This window comes from Berghia stephanieae, chromosome 5 (assembly GCF_034508935.2).
Source record: "Berghia stephanieae isolate SIO BIC M18660-M18661 chromosome 5, UCSD_Bste_1.3, whole genome shotgun sequence".
In the NCBI taxonomy this organism is placed as follows: domain Eukaryota; kingdom Metazoa; phylum Mollusca; class Gastropoda; order Nudibranchia; family Aeolidiidae; genus Berghia; species Berghia stephanieae.
In genome coordinates this window covers 42,582,141-42,602,163 of record NC_088364.1, presented here as the reverse complement: position 1 = coordinate 42,602,163, position 20,023 = coordinate 42,582,141, and the positions used below count along the sequence as shown (strand labels likewise).

At 36.0% G+C, this 20,023-nt stretch overlaps 1 protein-coding gene across 1 annotated transcript in view; it reads right to left on the bottom strand.

Moving 5' to 3' along the window:
* The window catches only part of LOC144972960 (uncharacterized), a 60,854-nt gene that overhangs the window by 30,920 nt on the left and 9,911 nt on the right, over window positions 1–20,023 (bottom strand). The window lies entirely within an intron of this gene.

Here is a 20,023-nt window from a genome sequence, read left to right as displayed (position 1 = left end):
AAAGCTTTTACGATGCTTCAATATCCATTTCATTTTTTAGGAAAACCCGATTTTGCTAGAGTCTAGCATCGTAGAAACAAATGGGTTCACTATTTTTATAGTAAAACGATGCAACTCGTAGTGAAAACTTTATGATACGATACTAGATAATATTAGAGTAAAATCAAATCAGGCCTATTAAGGCTTAATGAATGAATAATAAAGGGAATGGTAAAGGGTAAAAAAGAGTATGAAACAAAAAAAAATATGCCCTTTCGTAACGGCATCATTAGATCCCGTCGGCTAAGCATTCCATGAAGGAATATAGATAATACATCAAACAGGATGTCTGATGTCAACAGACATCACCCATGTTGCCCAAGGGGGGAAAAGAGTATATTAGGGTGAAATCTAATCCGGCCCGTAAAGCCTTAATGAATAATCAATAAAGGGGTGATAAAGGATTAATGAATTTGGAATGAAGGGGGCGACAAGAGGTAAACAGTGATGCATGCTGTGCATTCGGGCTAAATGTTCATAACATCCGCCAGCCGGATATAAAATACCAAGACACAAAACTTTGAACGTCTATAGTCTGATTGATAGAATTTAGTGAGACTACACATAAAATGGGTGGCTAAAATCAATAACAAAGAGCTGAGTGACGTCAATATCGTTCCTTCTTTAGATAGAACTAAACTGACGTCACTCAGCTCTATGGTATTGTTTTTAACCAGCCATTTTATGTGTAGCTTCATTAAATTGCATTAATCAGACTATAATCGTTCAAGGTTACAAATAGTTTTGGGTGTTGGCAAGTTATATCCGACTGGCGAATGTTATGGGTCTTTAACGAAGCACAATGCATCAATAAGAGTAAAATCTAAACCTGTCTGTTAAGGATTAATGAATAAAGAATAAATGGGACCATAAACGGAGGGGGGGGGGAAACAACATTAGAGTATACTGGAGTAAAATTTTATCCGTCCTGTTAAGGCTTAATGAATTATGAATAAAGGGGTAACAAGGAGTAAAGAAAGAAATAACACCTCATTGACAAGGATTCATTCGATGGAAAACACCATCAACTTAAAAACCTTTCCAACATCGTCAGTACCAATTATCGATAATAGATACTGAAAACAGAGCATGGTAATGGTATCATCAAATTTGACATCGATTTCAATGTAAAAGTTCCCCCTAATGGTCCATTTCAATAGAACATTCTGGCATTTCACGACATGGTAGCTTTCTGATGGGTCCGATATCACAAAGAGTCAAATAGCTTTTGTTGTTGCTGTTGTTTTTGTTGTTGTTGTTGTTGTTGTTGTTGTTGTTGTTTTTGATGTGGTTGTTGCTGTTGTTGTTTATGATGATGATGATGATGATGATGATGATGATGATGATGATGATGATGATGATGATGCTGTTTTTGATGCTGTTGTTGCTGTTGTTGATGTTGTTGTTGTTGATGTTGTTGTTGTTGGCGGTGGTGGTGGTGGCGGTGTTGTTGAATAAATTCATTGTACGTGAAAACAAACCAACTATTGTAAAAACATAATGATATATGACAGTCTGTGATAGCGCTGTGACGAATACGTGAATGAATCCCGAATTACTCGAATAATATAAGCAGCGAATCGGAGGTGTCGGCAACTTGCATCCCTGATCAAATGTATTCACGAATACACTGATACGGCCAGAATTAGTTTAATAAATAGACCAAGATCTAATATTTTTATATTTGTAAGGAACAATAATCTAAAAAGTTCTAACATATTCGTAATTATTTAGAAAAAAACGCCATAAAAGAGTTTTGGCTACAATACTCGTTTAATAAAAGTCAAATATCACCAATAAACTTGTAGAAAAAAACTATGTACAGCATTTTGATCTCCTCGATGGAATATCAGGCGTCAATCTGACATAAATCGAGGTTGTTTGTTTTGTTTTGTTTTGTTTTTTTTTTTTTTGTCTTGTTTTTTGTTGTTTTTTACTTGTCTTGTTTTTTGTTGTTTTTTTCTGGGGGGGGGGGGGGGGGGGTTGGTAGGGTTTTTTTTTTGGGGGGGGGGGGGGGGTTGGGGTTTGTTTGTTTTTGTTTTCTTTTTGTTTTTGTTTTTTTATTGTTTTGTTTGTTGGTTTGTTTGTTTGTTTGAGTGGGACTGTTTTGTCCTTAATAAAAGATACAGGGTGTCCAAAAAGTCTTTTATTCTAAAATTGTTATAGATATTTGCATTTGGTTTTCGTCATCCTCTAAGGACAAGTTAAACATTTATGCCTATTATTAGTCATCAACTCAAATAACATCACCCAATTGAGCTAAATCAACCGGAAATTGGAAAACTTTATTTTTCTCTCCTTCTATTTAGAGGGGCAAATGTAATGTGGTTGCATGAAACAAAATCGTCAAAGGCAGCTCAACAGCTTTTCATAGGCCAGTCTTTCAGATCATTACAGGAAACTGGATTGTTGTTTTTTAATCATCATCATCCATCGTGGCTTGTGCTCTTGAGCACGTTGCCAGTCAGCTGTCTCCACGAATCACGATCCTCTGTGGTACGCATGAAATCTGTGTTGCTTTTAAAATCACATTTGGCCATTCTTAGGTTATTTAAATAAGTCATTCTTTGTCTTCCTCTAGCTCTCTCTTCTTTTAATAGGACAATCTAAATTTGCTGAGACACATAGTGAGAGATTGAACTAGCTCCCGTCGACCGAACGATTTTTGTCGCAGTTGCTATTTCGAAATAGAAGGAGAGAAAAATGAGGTCTTTTAGATTCATGTTGATTTTGATAAATTTGGTGATGTAATGTAGATAAATTATGGCCAATGGGCAAATATCTATAATGGGTTTTTTTAAAATAATAAATCAGGGAAAGACTTTATGGACACCCTGTATAAACGTAATCAAAATTCCATACTTGACGTTGTACATTCAATTTCAACACGTATCTAAATCACATGACAGAATACCGTTTTGAGCCGGTATTTTTAAAAATGACGCCCTTCCCCCACGGCATCATAAGATACCGTCGCCTAGGCAAACAAGATGTCTGATGACCTTCCGGATCATAGTACAATGCCTTAACCACTCGGCCACTCCGCCCCCTGAAGCTGTAGGTCACACATTTAAGATATTATAAGAGTTGTCTGACCAAATTGAGAAAATTGTTTGGTTAGGGCACTGCCGAATGCTCTGTCATGATCTGGAAAAAAAAAACACGTTCAATATGTTGGGCCAGAAAATTCGTCCTTCAAATATTGATCGAATAAAATAACCCTCATTTTGTCAAAACTCTCAAACCTGGGACTGTCTTGACTTCTTTGAAGTCCCAGGTTTGGGAGTTTTTACAAGATGAGGGTCATTTTAATCGATTAAGTTTGAGGGTGGGGGGGGGGGGGGTTGGAGTAAGGCAGTGTTGTCCTTAATGAAATACATAAACCCAACCCAAACTCCATACTTGTGGTAAAACATTCAATTTTCAACTATTATCCAAATCACCTGACAGAATACCGTTTTGAAGTAGGTCACACAATTAAAATATAAGAGTTTTATGGCCAAATTGAGAAAATGGATTTGTCAGGGAATTTCGGAATGCTCTGCCTTGCTCTGAAAAAAAAGAAAAACACTGTTTCAATTTTTGTGGCCAAAAACAATCATTCTCCAAATATTGATCGATTAAAATAACTCTCAGTTTGCAAAAACTCTCAAACCTGGGACTTCAATGAAGTCAAGGCAGTCCAAGGTTTGAAAGTTTTTAACAAGATGAGGGTCATTCTAATTTTAACCGATCGATATTTGAAAGATGAGTTGTTTTTTTATCACAATTTTTAAAAACGTGTTATTCCAGAGTACGACAATGCTGAAAGATGTGTTGTTATTTCCACTTCTCATGATAACCTGACATTAATTTGCCAGGTATTGATTTGAAATGGAATGTTATAGTAAGAACTAGTAATGGTATTGGTGAACATGAAGACAGGAAGATGGGGAGGAGAAACAGCAGCAAGTGTGATGTGTTGAGATATTAAGGGTACACGTTTTAGTAAAATACTTATCCGTTCTGTCCGCCAGATAAAACGTAACAACAAAAACACAAAATTATGTAGAACACACAGAGATACCGAGATCGAGCCCGAATGAAGTCGAGATTTTTTTTTCTGATCCCCCTAATTAGGGTAGCTGAATCCGTTATACCTGGAGGAGAGTACTTTGCGATAGACGTGTGTCTTATCCGAAGGGTAGCAAGCATTTGCTGTTGCCTGGTTCTCGCGATAGAAACCGGGATAAACTCCTGCTCCATAGTTATGTTGGCTCTGAAGGATAATTTCTGAGGGACAACTTTAAATGTTTATAGATAGTTCAAAATTGACGTCACTCAGGCCTTTTTTATTTTTATTTTTTTTTGCCATCCGCGTTTATGAGTACTTCTCACTAAACTGTATTAACCTGACTATGAACGTTCATGGTTACATAAAGTTTTGTGTGTTGATCCGTTATACTTCTGGATGGCAATGTTGTGAACTCCTTAGCCAAGCGCATACTATCTATAGGACGAATAAAGTTGATGTCACCAGGTTAATTGTTATTGTTTTTGAACTGCCAGTTGGATGATTAGTTCTCAATAAATACTCACAACATCCGCCAGTCGGATATAACGTACGAACACACAAAAATATGTGTAACCTTAAACGTTTATGGTCTGATTGATACAATTCAGTGAAAACTATCCATTAAATGGCTGTCTAAAAACAATAACAATGAGCTGAGTGACGTGGACATATTTGCAAGTCTGGTACTAGAAAGCAATAGAAGGAACGAAATTGACGTCACTCAGCTCTTTGCTATTGTTTTTAGATAGCCATTTGAATAATTAGTTCTCATTAGATTATATCAATCTGACTATAGACGTTTAAGGTTATACACATAGTTATGTGTGTTATTACCTTATATCTAGCTGGCGGATGTAGTGAGTATATCACCTATACGCATAGCACCAATATTACATATGTTTAAGATTACAAACAATTGTGCGTTAGTTGGTACTAATGATCTGGCGAGCACAGATGGTGAATATTTTACTTCAACGCATACCACCTACCGATTATCTGTTTTAGAGAAATTGGTAACAAAGTGTTACCAATTGGAGGTTTAAAAGCAATATAACATAGAGTCGAGTGACGTCAACGTCATTCATACCATAGGCCTTGATAGCAAAATAATAGCTAAAGATGATGTGAGGAGAGACTGAGACATGAAAAGACAGAGAGAGCGGGGGAGAGGAGAGAAAGAGAGAGAGAGAGAGAGAGAGAGAGAGAGAGAGAGAGAGAGAGAATGTGGATGAATAACAGTACAGGAATTCGAATTTGATTTAATACTCCTCCAATCTTGTCGAATCGATAACTGATAATCAATAAGTTGGATCCAATGTTGACTTAAAAACCCATCGGGTTCTCCGCTGAGACAAAAGAAAAAACTTTGAAATACGAGACTTTCATTCCCTTGTTCAATATTTAATCACCGTTTTGTTCTTGTAACCATACACATGGCATGTCGCTTTGAACGGAAAGTAAAAGCAAATAAATCTACGCATACCTCCCTTTTATTTATTACTTATTGTGATTGTTTTTGGAGTACGTACCGAATCCAATTTACTGCCTTACTATAAAAAAGTATTTAAAATGTTGGCCAGAAAACTCGTCCTTCCAATAGCGACAGATTAAAAATGATCAAAAACTCACAAACCTTGAACTCCATTAAAGTCCCAGGTTTGAGAGTGTTCGACAAGAACATTTTAATCGATCGGTATTTGAAGGACAAGCTTTTTGGCCAAAATTTTAAATATTTGGGTCGTTTTTTTTTCAGATCTGAACCAGTGTGTATGAAACTGTGCCAGACAAAACAAGAAAGAAAAAAACAAGGAAAAAAAAGCATCCCCAAAAAATCAGTCTGCCTCGACTGGGGATCGAACCCCAGACCTTCTGATTACCGGTGCCTGCTCTCTAGTTTCTTAATTTAATATTTTTCCTTCTGCTTTACACATACAGACTAGGTATATTATAAGTATTATCCAAAGTGAGAAACTATTCAGTTGGATAAAGAAATTCCCTGGCACCGTTTTATACACACTTGTTCAGATCTGTATCTTAAACCGGTGCTTGCTCCCTAATTTTACTATTTGATATGTTTGTCCGAGTACGGTAGTTCAGTCGTACACAGATATCCAAGTGAAAGGTTTGCTTACATCAAATGGAATATTCATGTGAATAATAAGTCCTTATGGTAAAATCTATTCAGTCTTGGTGTTATTGGAGTCCCAAAAAAATCCACTTGTTAACTGTCAGTAACTGTAGGGTAGGCTGTTAAAAACATATATTCTGGTACTTACACATAATTACACCACAATACAAAACGACGAACAACACCGAAATGGAGTAAACAGTGAGTTGTCGTTATTATTATTATTATTATTATTATTATTATTATTATTATTATTATTATTATTATTATTATTATTTTATTATTATTATTATTATTATTATTATTATTATTATTATTATTATTATTATTATTATTATTATTATATTATATATTTTATTAATATTATTTTATATTATATTTATCTTATTTTTATTATTATTTATTATATTATTATTATTTTATTATTATTATTATTATTATTAATTATTATCATCATCATCATTATCATCATTATTATTGTTATTATTAATAATATTATTATTATTATTATTATTATTATTATTATCATCATCATCATCATTATTATTGTTATTATTATTAATATTATTATTATTATTATTATCATTATTATTATCATCATCATCATCATCATCATCATCATCATCATCACCATCGTCGTCATTATCACTATTATTTGTAATGAATACTGAGCACGCAATCAATCTAAAAGTCTAAAATTAAATACTGATATTCCCTGATGTTAAAATGAACCACTTGGGTATTTAAATTAGACTTGTTTTCATCTAAATGTAAAATTAATGGGAAAGAGATTACAGACAGTTGTAACTACAAATTCGAATTCATGAGATAAACAATGGAAATTGTTAAATAACATGATCCAACTTTTTATCAATAGTTTTTTAGGAGTTAACTCTTTCCTGGTAGGATTTGGTTTTATTCTAATCAGATATTATAGCCTCCCTTCTTCCACCACGAAAACACAAACAGCATTATACGACTTTGCTTTCATGTGTCGGCCCGTAAACTCATAGCATAAAACTGAGAAATATAATTAAGTTACAGTAAAAAGTGACGGCCACCAAAAGAAAGTGAATGGTGTTTTTAATATAATATTTCAACCAATGGGATAATTTGTTTCCTTGAGCTCCACTAATAACAACTCACTTTTTTGTGATCGTCGCCTTTTATTGTGACATAAGTTAAGGGAAAAGTCTGTTTATAGATGCATTGCGTTTCGCCAAAAAAAAATATCATAACATCTGTCAGTCGGATATAACGTACCATCACACGAGACTTTGTGTTACCTCAATCGTTTATAGTCTGATTGATAAAAAGTTAATGAGAACAACCCCTCCAGAAGGTCCCGATAGTTCAGTTGGTATAACACTCGCTTCACAGATCTCTTCATCTTACAATTGATCTGTAGGACAGCACTAGCACAATTGAAACACAGTCCGTCAATAATCTTTCAGGGAGAATATAATGTGATTTAATCACCTCTCTGTCGTACTAACGATTTAAAAAGAGTCGAAGGACACCAAACTCGCGCATTCTATTCATGCTTTGCGCTTAGATAAAATACTCACAACACCCGCTAGCCAAATTAAACCTACCAACACACAAAACGGTGTGTAACCGTAAATGTCTAGAGTCTTATTGGTATAATTTAGTGAGAACTAATCACTATCAGGCTGTCTAAAAATGATAACATAGTAGTCCTTCAGAACCATTAGGCCAATGGAGCTGGAGTTTATCCTTTTTTCAGTGGCAATTGTGTGTTACCATTGGATAGGAGGCTAGTCTATCGCAAAGTACTTTCCATCAGATTTAACAGAGCCAGCTACCCAATCACTGCTGGGTGGACAGGATGGTCAAAAAAAGCCTCGACTGCACCCGGCATCAATCTCAATCCCTGTGAGTGTGGAGTGAATACACTACCAACTGAGCTTTCGGGACCCCCTCTAAATAATGAGATATTTTTTATTTGAATTAAATTCAGAATTTCGCCGTGAATGGATTAATTAAACACCAATTTCACACTCTCTGATTTGTTATTTAATTAGATTTAATTTATTGCCAAAATGTATTCCGAGAAAGATGTAATCTGAGCGTAGTCGATAAAAAGAGAGGGGAAAATATAATGAGAGAGAGAGAGAGACATTAAGAGAGAGATAGAAAGAGATAGATAGATAGAGAGAGAGAGAGAGAGAGAGAGAGTTAGTGAGTGAGAGAAAGTGAGTGTATGAGAGAGAGAGAGAAATATAATATTTTTTAACACCATTTCTTTTAAACATAGTCATTTCTATAATACACGCATACACAATAAGTAGAGCTAATGGGGAAGTCCCAGGTTTGAGAGTTTTTTTGCCAAGATGAGGGTCATTTAAATCGATCGATGTTTGAAGGAAGAGTTTTCTGGCCAATTTTTTAAATACGAGTTTTTCCAGAGTACTGCAGTGAACCATGTAATAAATATGTGCGGGTATAGATAGTTCGAAGATTACGTCACTCATGTCTTTGTAATTGTTTTTGCCATCCGCGTTTATGAGTAATGCTCACTGAACTGTATTAACCTGACTACAAACGTTCATGGATACACACAGTTTTGTGTGTTGGTCCGTTCTCGTACTTCCGGATGGCAATGTTATGAGCTTCTTAGTCAACCGCATACTATCTATAGATGTGTACGCTTCCAGCATTGACGTGATGTAAAAACTTCCCGGCCAACATAAAAAAGGGGTTGTCACTGCACTTACAGCGGAAAGCATCTTGCAATTATCGATAAATCATATTTACTTTTTTTGCTCCTGGAATACATTGCGCAAAGACCGGATGGGTGATAATAATTTTATTGTAAAACTCTGGCTTGACCTCTGCCCCTGCATAAATTAAAACATTGGACTCGGGTATGAACAAGTACTTGACAATAGGAGAACTAATGCAAAAGGGACGTCGATAAGGCGACGTATTCTTTGAGATAAAAATTTGGTTCCATGTGGCCTGCTAAGGAATAGATGAAACATTTTGAAGCGTATAAAGTACGGTGTTACTACGGAAACGCGCTATATAAATATTTGTATTAATTTTTTAACGTAAATATTTTCTGTTTTGTTACCATAAGTAGTGTCTGTTGTTGTTGTTGTTGTTGTTGTTGTTATTATTATTATTATTAGTGTGGTTGTGGTAGTAGTAGTAGTAGTAGTAGTAGTAGTAGTAGTAGTAGTAGTAGTAGTAGTAGTAGTAGTAGTAGTAGTAGTAGTAGTAGTAACAACAGTGTGACGTCAACTCCAATGTGTCTGTGGTAACACATAGTAACCAACATCAAAACGTGACATTGAGGTAATGAATGAAAGGCTGAAAGGGGGGTGGGGGGTGGGGAGTGATGCTGAAAGGGAGGGGAGTTATTCGAATACTATAATTCTATTATGACGACCGCTATAATGGGGCCGAATTGGAAGCGATGACTGTAGCTAAATTGGATGTGACATGGGGCCAAATAAAAATGGGTTACACTAACCCTCCCTAATCATGTTTTTATTAACGGTGATGTAGACGTTGGCCAGATTGGGCTTATAGCAATACAAGGAATAAGGCAGTCCTTAAGCGGCAACTAAAAGGACCATGTAGCTGGAGTTGGTCCCTATTGTTGTAGCCTTTAATGGAATATATCAATCAATTGCTACCATTTAGAGAAGACGCTGATTTTTTGTGGCTATGTGGTTGGCTTGTGGTATGACACTCGACTTCTGACCGGATGGTCATTAGTTCGAGTCCTGCTATGAACGCGCATAGTTGAGTTCTTGAAAAAGGCTCTTTACTCTCCTTATTCAAGTGAGAAATGAGTACCTACATGACAAATGCGTTGTCTGTCGGAAAATATTGTATTATCACCGACCAGCCGTCATGTCTCGTCCAACATGTTAAGTGTTGCTGATGGCTTCGGATCCCTTGTAAAGCAGTTTGAACCGTTTGGTCGATTTTGCTCTATATAAATGATCTCAAGTAAGTTTATTGCAGTCATTCCATACCGCTAAGTCTTCGACGTCGCTGAGAAGCCGACGCCAAAAATGTTTAAGATAACATTTCAAATTGTTTGCGAAGTTAAAATTATAACAGAGATTCCCGAAGTTCAACTGGTAAATCACTCGACTTTGTATATAAGAAGCCGTCACCGATCCCTTTAGCGTTTGGGATTTTACTCACCCTTATGTCTACTTAGCCATAAATGGGTTGCTGGATCTCTTAGAGCTCGTGGAAAGCCTGCGAATATTGAATGTCCTATACGAAGGGTTGCAATTAATTCTTACCTTGTCTTATGCTAGAGACGCTGGGATGAACTCCAACCCCATAGTCTTATGGCTCTGATGAACCACTGAAGAATTGTAACTTATCAAGTCAAAACGGTAATACGCTTCAACAGTAATGTCGTCACTTCCCTCGTAATGACGCATGGTAACTAAGTAACCGGCTCTAAACTATCGGAACAATGGCGGACGACCTTATGAAATATTTCTCCGACGAGCATAAAAGCGTATCCAGAGGGGAAAAAACATTATAAATCTGATCATGTTTTGACTTTTACACATTCTGATCACAAAACATATGAAAAGTTCTAGCCAGCATGAAGAGTAAAAAGTACAGATTTTCTTTGTTTAGAACCAAGATGGCCGCCGTTACTGGGCGACATGACATCAGACTATTGAATCCAATTGGTTGAAATTAGCCAGATGCCAAAAAGTGATTTTAAGTTATCAGAAATACAGTACGCGCTGGACTCTAGCACGCTGAATTCCAGCAGGCTCTGCAAATACGACTCGCTGGAGCTGGGTGACCCAATGTATTGGTTACCTCCCACCAGCATCGGATGTCTGCATGCTCGGATTCTAGTACGCTTTGGGGCTTCGAGAGACAGAGCGAGCGAGAGAGAGAGAGAGAGAGAGAGAGAGAGAGAGAGAGAGAGAGAGAGAGAAGGGGAGAGCGAGAGAGAGAGAGAGCGCGCGCGAGAGAGAGAGAGAGCGCGAGAGAAAGAGAGAGAGAGGGGGGGGGGAGAGAGTTCTAGAATCAGCGAGTAGTATATAGAATATATTAACTCAACCCAAGTCTCATTTTTTTCCTTGTAAAGCTTCTATCCATATCACCCCGACATACCATTTTCATATGATGGGTCACAAATGCTCTTTCATTTGAAAAGTTAACTGTCGTACTCTGGGGGGAGGGGGGGGGGGGGAAGAACCCCTCAGAGCCATAAAAAATATCGACAGCAACCGGGATCGATCTTGGTAGCTTTGCGTGTGAAGCGAGTGCTCTACCAACTGAGTTATCGGGACCCCTCGTATTCAACAGTCGCGACGTTACTTCCCTCGTAATGCCGCATAGTTACTAACTGGTTCTAAACTATCGGAATAATGGCGGACGCCCTTTTGAAATACTTCTCCAACGAGCATAAAACTGCATCCAGGGGGGGGGGGGGGGGGGGGGGAACATTATAAATCTGATCATGTTTTGACTTTTATACATTTTGATCACATGACATGTGAAAAAGTTCAAGCCAGCATGAAGAATAAAAAGTAAGGTAACGATTTTCTTTGTTTAGAATCAAGCTTCTCGTTGCTGGGCGTGACATCAGATTATTGAATCCTATTCTCGCTTATTCCTAAGCTGGTGCTTATTGAGTTGTGTTGAAAATTCTATGTAACGTAATCAGGTAACCCCGTCACTAAAGATGTTATATTGATTTGCCTACTTTCAGTCTATTTAAACAGAAGAATACCAATGTTGAGTGGAAGTTACACATTATTGAGCAGGCACTTCTGTAAGATAAATAAATAAATATCATGCCTGATTTTTATGATGGTTTTTATTTTTCTTGTATTTTTTTCTTTCTTGCTTTGTCCTGTTTCATACACATTTTTCTGATCTTTAATGTCGAGTTGTTGTGAAACAGAATTATAGCTGATTTTTTTTTTAAAAATACTTGGCTTAGTTTTCTGAAATGATTTGGATTAAGACGCGAATAAGTCCCTGGTGTAGTCGTTAGCATAAGATGAGAAATCTGTTGGGGGGGAAAATCGATTTTATATTGGCACCAAGCAAACATAACACGGCGATACTGTATGATGGATGGATGGATGGTGATGGTAATTTTGGTGGTGATTATACGGTGTTGTTGGTGGTGATGGTGGTGGTGGTGGTGGTGGTGGTGATGTTGATGTGGTGTGGTTGAGGAGGAGGTTGTGATTATGGTAATAAATGGTGAGGATGATGATGATGAGGAGGAGGAGGATGAAGATGACGATAATGGCGATGATGGTGAAGATGATGATGATGATGATGATGATGATGATGATGATGATGATGATGATGATGATGATGATGATGATGGCGACTGTTTTTATCATTATGATGATGATGATGATTGTTATCATTATTATTATTATTACTATTATTATTATCATTATTATTATTGTTATTTTTATTGTTATTTAATAATTTTCATTATTACTTTGTTATTATCATCACCATCGTCATCATCATCATCATCATCATCATCATCATCATCATCATCATCATCATCATCATCATCAGCATTATTATTATTATTATTACTATCATTACTACTACTACAACTATTATTATTGTTATTATTATCATCATGATTATCATTATTATTACTTTTATGTGAAAAAGCGCGGAACATTATTTCTTTTTAAACTTTGAAGACTTTCTGTGCATAGTATTCAAATTTTGAATATCATTTCAACTTAATTTGTCTCAAGAGGCAATATTTTTTTCCACGCTGTAAGTGAGTTCCAAATCGCAAAACTTTACATGGGAACAGAAAGTTATTTTTAGATATCCTGTTTTTCCTAATTCATTATACTACTCGTTTTTTTAAGGATTCTTAGATGCAAATTATTTTTTTTTTACTACATACAGGTATCATTTAATCATATTCGACCAAATTAGACACACCGCCTCAAAAGGGTATGGGTGATTTATATACTGAAAATTTCAATTTATAGTAAAATGGAATTTTTTTTAAATATGAGACATGAGCGAAGTTACGGTATTCTTTTGAGGGAGATGAGTACAAATTCTCAAATAGGCGTCAACAGTCGTGAGGTCACTTACCGCGTAATGACGCAAAGTAACGTAGTAACTGGTTCTAAACTCTCGGAGCAATGACGGACGCCCTTATGAAAGACTTCTCCGACGAGCATAAAAGTGTATCCAGAGGAGAAAAACATTATAAATCTGATCATGTTTTGACTTTTATATATTCTGATCACATGACATGTGAAAAAGTTCTAGCCAGCATGAAGAATAAAAAGTACCGATTTTCTTTGTTTAGGACCAAGCTGCTCGTTGCTGGACGGACGTGACATCAGACTATTGAATCCTATTGCAAGAAACGAAACTTTGCTTTTTCTGATTACCTAACATCAAATTCGATTTTCGGTTCATTTTTCGGCCCCCGACACAATGCCGGTTTCAGGCATTAGGTCAAAACAGTGTATTTAACGTTTTTTGTCATGAAACTCCAAGTGGGTTTTTTGTCAATGTCAACCTTGGTGGTAATGAGACCCTAAATCCATATTTGTTTTGATACCGGATCGATACTTCATTGTATCGCGCAATGTTCTGAAATCCTTGGATGGACAGGAAATCATTTGGCTCTCTGTGTTGCTTTATTCTCCCCTGGGATACAAAACACTCATAAAAAAACAGAACAATTTGCTAATGAGCTACTTTAAGCAAGTAAAAAGAAATGAATGATGGAGCATCTCTTGAGATTTTGTAGAATACAACAAATGCGGAATTGTTTATTCAGAAATAAATAAGAACAACGCATAATTTATAGAGAGGCTTTTCACGGTAAGTACTCGTATATTCAAGATTTCATTATTCCCGAAGCGGGCCATATGGGATGGAAAAAAAATCTTACTTTATGCAGTACACGGTACGATTTCCTTTGGGCGTTTATTTTTTTTTTTTTCAATTACTGCTTTTTTTTGTTTTTGTCTGTTTATGTTCATTTTTTGTCGGTTTTTTTTTGGGGGGGGGGGGAGTGTGTGCTTTGTTTATTTGTTTGTTTGCTTATTTGTTGTTGTTTTTGTTGTTTTGTTTTGTTTTGTTTTGCTTTTCCTTTTTTGGGTGTTGTTTAAAATGTTTAATGGGATTTTATTATATATTTTTGTTTTCTAATGTTTTTTTTTTATACAGAAACTGCAACTTCATATAGTCAGACATACATTCTCACGGGGGTCGAGTGGGGCATAATGAGTAAAGTGCCTTAATTAAAGAATAGTTGCAATCGCCATAAAACACATCCGGTCACTGACAATACTCAATACGGTTTAAAATTATTTCAAGACAAGACATTGCGTTTTCAACCCATCGAAACCTGATTTATGAACTTAAAACTACTCGCAATATATTTGATCAATTATTTGTGTTTGCAAATATCATATTACGGAAGCATTGATTTAAAGATACATAATTACATCATCCCTTATTAGGTGAATGCGTTTGTCATTTGTTGTGGACAATTCATATTAATTCTATGCGTTTACGTAAAATACTCACACCGTCCGCCAGCATCATATAACATACCAACGCATACTATCTATATCAATTGTACAAATTATTATAGATAGTATGCAGATGACGTCACTCATGCCTTTGTTATTGTTTTTGCCATCCGCGTTTGTGAGTTGTTCTCACTAAACTGTATTAACCAGACTATAAAAGTTCATGGTTACACAGAGTTTGTGTGTTGGTCCGTTATACTTCCGGATGGCAATGTTGTGAACTCCTTGGCCAAGCGCATTCTATCTATACACAAAAAGTTTTTCGTCTGAGAGAATTTAGTGAGAAGAAATCACATCTGAATAGCTTCGAAAATCCGTGCCAAATTTCAACTAGGCCTCCACATTATAAACATTTTGAGCGAGAGGAGGTGACCGACTTGACACGATCTCACATAGACACATATCGTCTGCTATAAAAACCTTATTGCCACTTCAAAAGTTTCACATCTCTTATATATATATATATATATATATATATATATATATATATATATATATATATATATATATATATATATATATATATATCGCTGTCTCAGGTGTAATTTGAAATGATTATAGTCTGATTAATACTATTTAGTGAGAACTATTCATAAAAAATAGCTGGCTAAAAACAATTTCACAGAGCTGAGTAACGTCAATTCCGTCCTATCTATAATTTTAACGGTCAGAGATACAGTACAAAAATAACCAGTCATTATCACCGCTCTTAAACCTGTAATGTGTTATTTCTGACAAAACGCATGTACTCGTATTTTTGTTTTGGTAAAATAACTTTTACTTGGAATAGAATGAATGAAGATGAAGTCACCCACCTCTTTTTTACTCCGCCTGTTGGGTGATCAGTTCTCACTGATCTATCAAACTCAGAAGGAATTAAATAGGATTCAAAAGTCTGATGTCACGCCCGCCCGACAACGAGCAGCTTGGGTCGAAACAAAGAAAATCGGTACATTTTATTCTTCATGCTGGCTAGAACTTTTTCACATGTCATGTGGTCAGAATGTATAAAAGTCAAAATATGATCAGATTTATAATGTTATTCACCTCTGGATACACTGTTATGCGCGTCCGCCATTGTTCCGATAGTTTAGAACGAGTTACTAAGTTACTATGCGTCATTACGAGGGGAGTGACGTCACGACTGTTGAAGCCTATTGGATTCAGTAGTCTGATGTCACGCTGCCCGGCAACGGCGGGCATCTTGGTTCTAAACAAAGAAAATCATTACTTTTTATTCTTCATGCTGGCTAGAACTTTTCGTATGCCCTGTGATCAGAATGTGTAAAAGTCAAAACATGATCAAATTTACGTTATTTTTTTTCTCTGGATACGCTTTTATGCTCGCCGGAGAAATATTTCATACGGGCGTCCGCCATTGTTCCGATAGTTTAGAGCCAGTGTTACTAAGTTACCATGCGTCATTAGGAAGGAAGTGACGTTACGACTGTTGAAGAGTGTTGACGTTAAATTGTTTTTAAACAGCCATTTTGGTGATGAGTTCTCTATAAATTATGTCAATCAGGCTTCAAACAGTTAAGGTTACGCATAGTTGTGTGTTGATACGTTATATCCAGCTGGCAGATGTGAGTATTTCGCCTAATTAACCGCATAGCATAAATAAATATAACTTAAAGATTACACACATTTTTGTGTGTTGGTTTGGATTAATCTGACGGGCAGAACTGGTGAGTGCTGACACGCACACCATCAATTATTCAATTGATACCTCCATATTTGTCAGAGGGTTCTGAATCTGATGCTTCAAAGTTTATATTCATCGGAAACTTTGTGTTTAGATAAATTAAGGGTCTTTCTAATAACAAATCGATATAGATAAACGTTGTGCGCTTGACTAAGAAACTCACAACATTTCCATCCGGAATGTAACGGACCAACGCACAAAACTATGTGTAACCTTGAACGTTTATAGTCTGGATAATATAGTTTCGTGAGAATTACATATAAACGTGGATGGCAAAAAAACAAACAATAATAACAAAGGCCTGAGTGACGTCAGCTTCGTTCTATCTATATGAATCAATGTACAGAAGTAAATACAACAGCTTTAAAAAAGTAATAATGACAAAATGCTAAAAACGGAACAATTGGGTTCAAAACCCTTCTTCAGCCAAAAACAAAAATAGTTAAAATGGTAACATTTTTCATTAAATCTAGACAGACAATTACATTTTTCGGTCAACAATTTATAGTAGATCTAGCTTTGTATACACTTTGATAGATTGATTTTTTTAGTTTTCTGACTAAAAAAAAAAAAAAAGATATTTCGTCAGAGTATAGCACGAACACCATGATATTGGAAATATCAATAGACTGCGTCACATCATATTACGTAAACCTTGAATCAGCAAAAAGAAAACAAGCAAGGAAACATCGATTTTTTTTTTTATTCCTATACCAGGTAATACGTCAAAATAGCGTGTCACTGCTGCTCAATCCTGTCACAGAACAGATAGATAATATGGCTAAAAATATCCATATTATTATGAAATTGATGGTGTATGTTTAGGTAATATACTCACAACATCCGTCAGCCGAATTAAACATACAAACACACAAAACTGTGGGTAACATTTAACGTTTGATATAATTTAGTGAGAAGTAATCACTAACAGGCTGTCTGAAAAATAATAACAAAGAGCTGATGTTATGCATTTTGTTGAAATGTTCGCAATATTCGCCAGCCGGATATAAACGTAGCAACAACAAATCTGTTTAAACTTGAATGTTTATAGATTTAGATTGATTGAAAGAGTGACGTCAATTTCGTTCCTTCGATTGATGCTATGAGTTTAGGTAAAATGCTCACAATATCCGTCAGCCAAATTAAAGAAAACGACACACAAAACGGTGCGTAACCTTGAACGTGTATAGTCTGATTGATAAAATTTAGTGTGAGCTTATCAGTAACGTGTCCTCTAAAAATGATAACAAAGAGTTAAGGACGGCAAATTCCTTCCTTCTATAAAATGAATTAAGTTATGTCACTCAGCTCTATGTTAAATAACTGCCAACTGGGTGGTTAGTTGTCAATAAATTCCCAAAAGTTACACAATAACGATTGGTATGATTGAGGTGGCGGTCATAATTAGTAATTAGTGAGACCGATATATATATATATATATATATATATATATTATATTATATATATATATATATATATATATATATATATATATAACTCAAGGTATTTATGGTGGTATGTATTTAGGTAAAATCCTGGTCTGCCTTCCAGATGAATCTTAAAAATACACAAAACTATGTGTAACTTTCAACGTTTGTAGTCTGTTAAAGGGGCTTTAGTGAGAACCAATCACCCAATTAGCGTTTGGTTTAAAATCTATAACAAAGGGCCGAGTGATGTCATCGTCATTCATTTAATCTTTCCCTGAGACACCGACGTCACAGCCCTTCCCAGACATTACTTTTCTGATCAAAACCAGACGACAAAAACCTAATAATCCCTGATTTGATCAGACCTTAAGGCAACAGATTTTCCTTCCGTACATTGACAAAACATCCTTATATCCTTTTGAATAAGGATCAAAAGTTGTGACGTCACACCCTCTACTTTCCATGTTCCAAAATCCTTGGAAGTGTGTGTTTCTTGAAAACGCAAGATGTGAGGAGAAAATTAATAATCACTACTCAGCAATACACTAAGAAAAGATCTCTCTCTCTCTCTCTCTCTCTCTCTCTCTCTCTCTCTCTCTCTCTCTCTGTCTCTCTCTCTCTGTCTCACTCTCTCTCTCTCTCTCTCTCTCTCTCTCTCTCTCTCTCTCTCTCTCTCTCTCTCTCTCTCCCTCCCTCTAGATAACGACGCCTCTCGGACAGTCATAAACAATGTAAACAATGGCAATGATTGGTAAACATAGCAAAATACAAAGGTTTTACTCTCGATGGCATGTATCTAAGTAAAATATCCACTGTTCTACGGCATGATCAACAGAAGCAACACAGAAAACTATGTGCAAACTTAAACGTTTATAATATGATCGAGACAATCGTGTGATGTCTAGACACCCATCTGTTGGTATTAAAACAAGACAATGATCAAAGAGTGGTCGATTTCTTTCATGTTATAGATAGTATGCGCTTGGCTTATTAGTTCACAACATTACCATCCGGAAGTATAACGGACCAACACACAAAACTTTGTGTAACCATGATCGTTTATAGTCAGGTTAATACAGTTCAGTGAGAATTACTCATAAACGAGGATGGCAAAAACAATAGCAAAGGCATGAGTGACGTCATCTTCGTTCAATCTATAGATAGTATGTGCTTGGCTGAGGAGTTCACAACATTGCCATCCGGAAGTATAACGGACCAACACACAAAACTTTGTGTAACCATGATCGTTTATAGTCAGGTAGTAGTAGTGTCGTATGGTCTTCACACCTCCAAGTGTGACTCATTCAGCCATTTGATGTAGTCGTCATCAGCTTTGTGGATAGCAGGATAGCCGCCCTCTATGGATGTTGATGGACAGTGAAGTACCACATGGTCGATGTCCTGATTTGGAGCGTTACAGGCTTGGCATGTTGGTGTTGTTATATAGCCCCATTTGTGGAGATTAGATGCTGTTCTACCGTGTTAGGTTAATACACTGTAGTGAGAATTGCTCATTAACGCGGATAGCAAAAAAAAAAAAAAAACAATAGCAAAGACCTGAGTGACGTCAACTTCGAACTATCTATTGTTTATAAACAACCAACCATGCTTGTCCGAGAAGGTTTGTTAATTAATACGATGACCAACACCAAATGTCCCTTCAAACCTCGTAGTTTTTCTTCAAAGCAAATCTCATCAAGTGTTACCCGAAACTTAGAACTGTTAAAATACTCGTTCAATCAATATTTAACTCCGTTGACTCACTTCTACCTCGAAAACTTTTACTTCATTCATTGCTGCTATAATAAGATGATCGTCATCTAGTCATAAAAAGGGTCTAACCTGAGACATTTGTAGATAGTATGCGCTTGGCTAAGAAGCTCACATCATTGCCATCCAGAAATATAACGGACCAACACACAAAGATATGTGTAACCTTGAACGTTTATAGTCTGGTTTATACAGTTTAGTGAGAATTACTCATAAACGCGGATGGCAAAACACAATAACAAATACCCGAGTGACGTCAACTTCGTTCTATCTATAGAACAAACGCTTATCGTAGAGTCATTTTCAATGAATTAGGAAATTAAA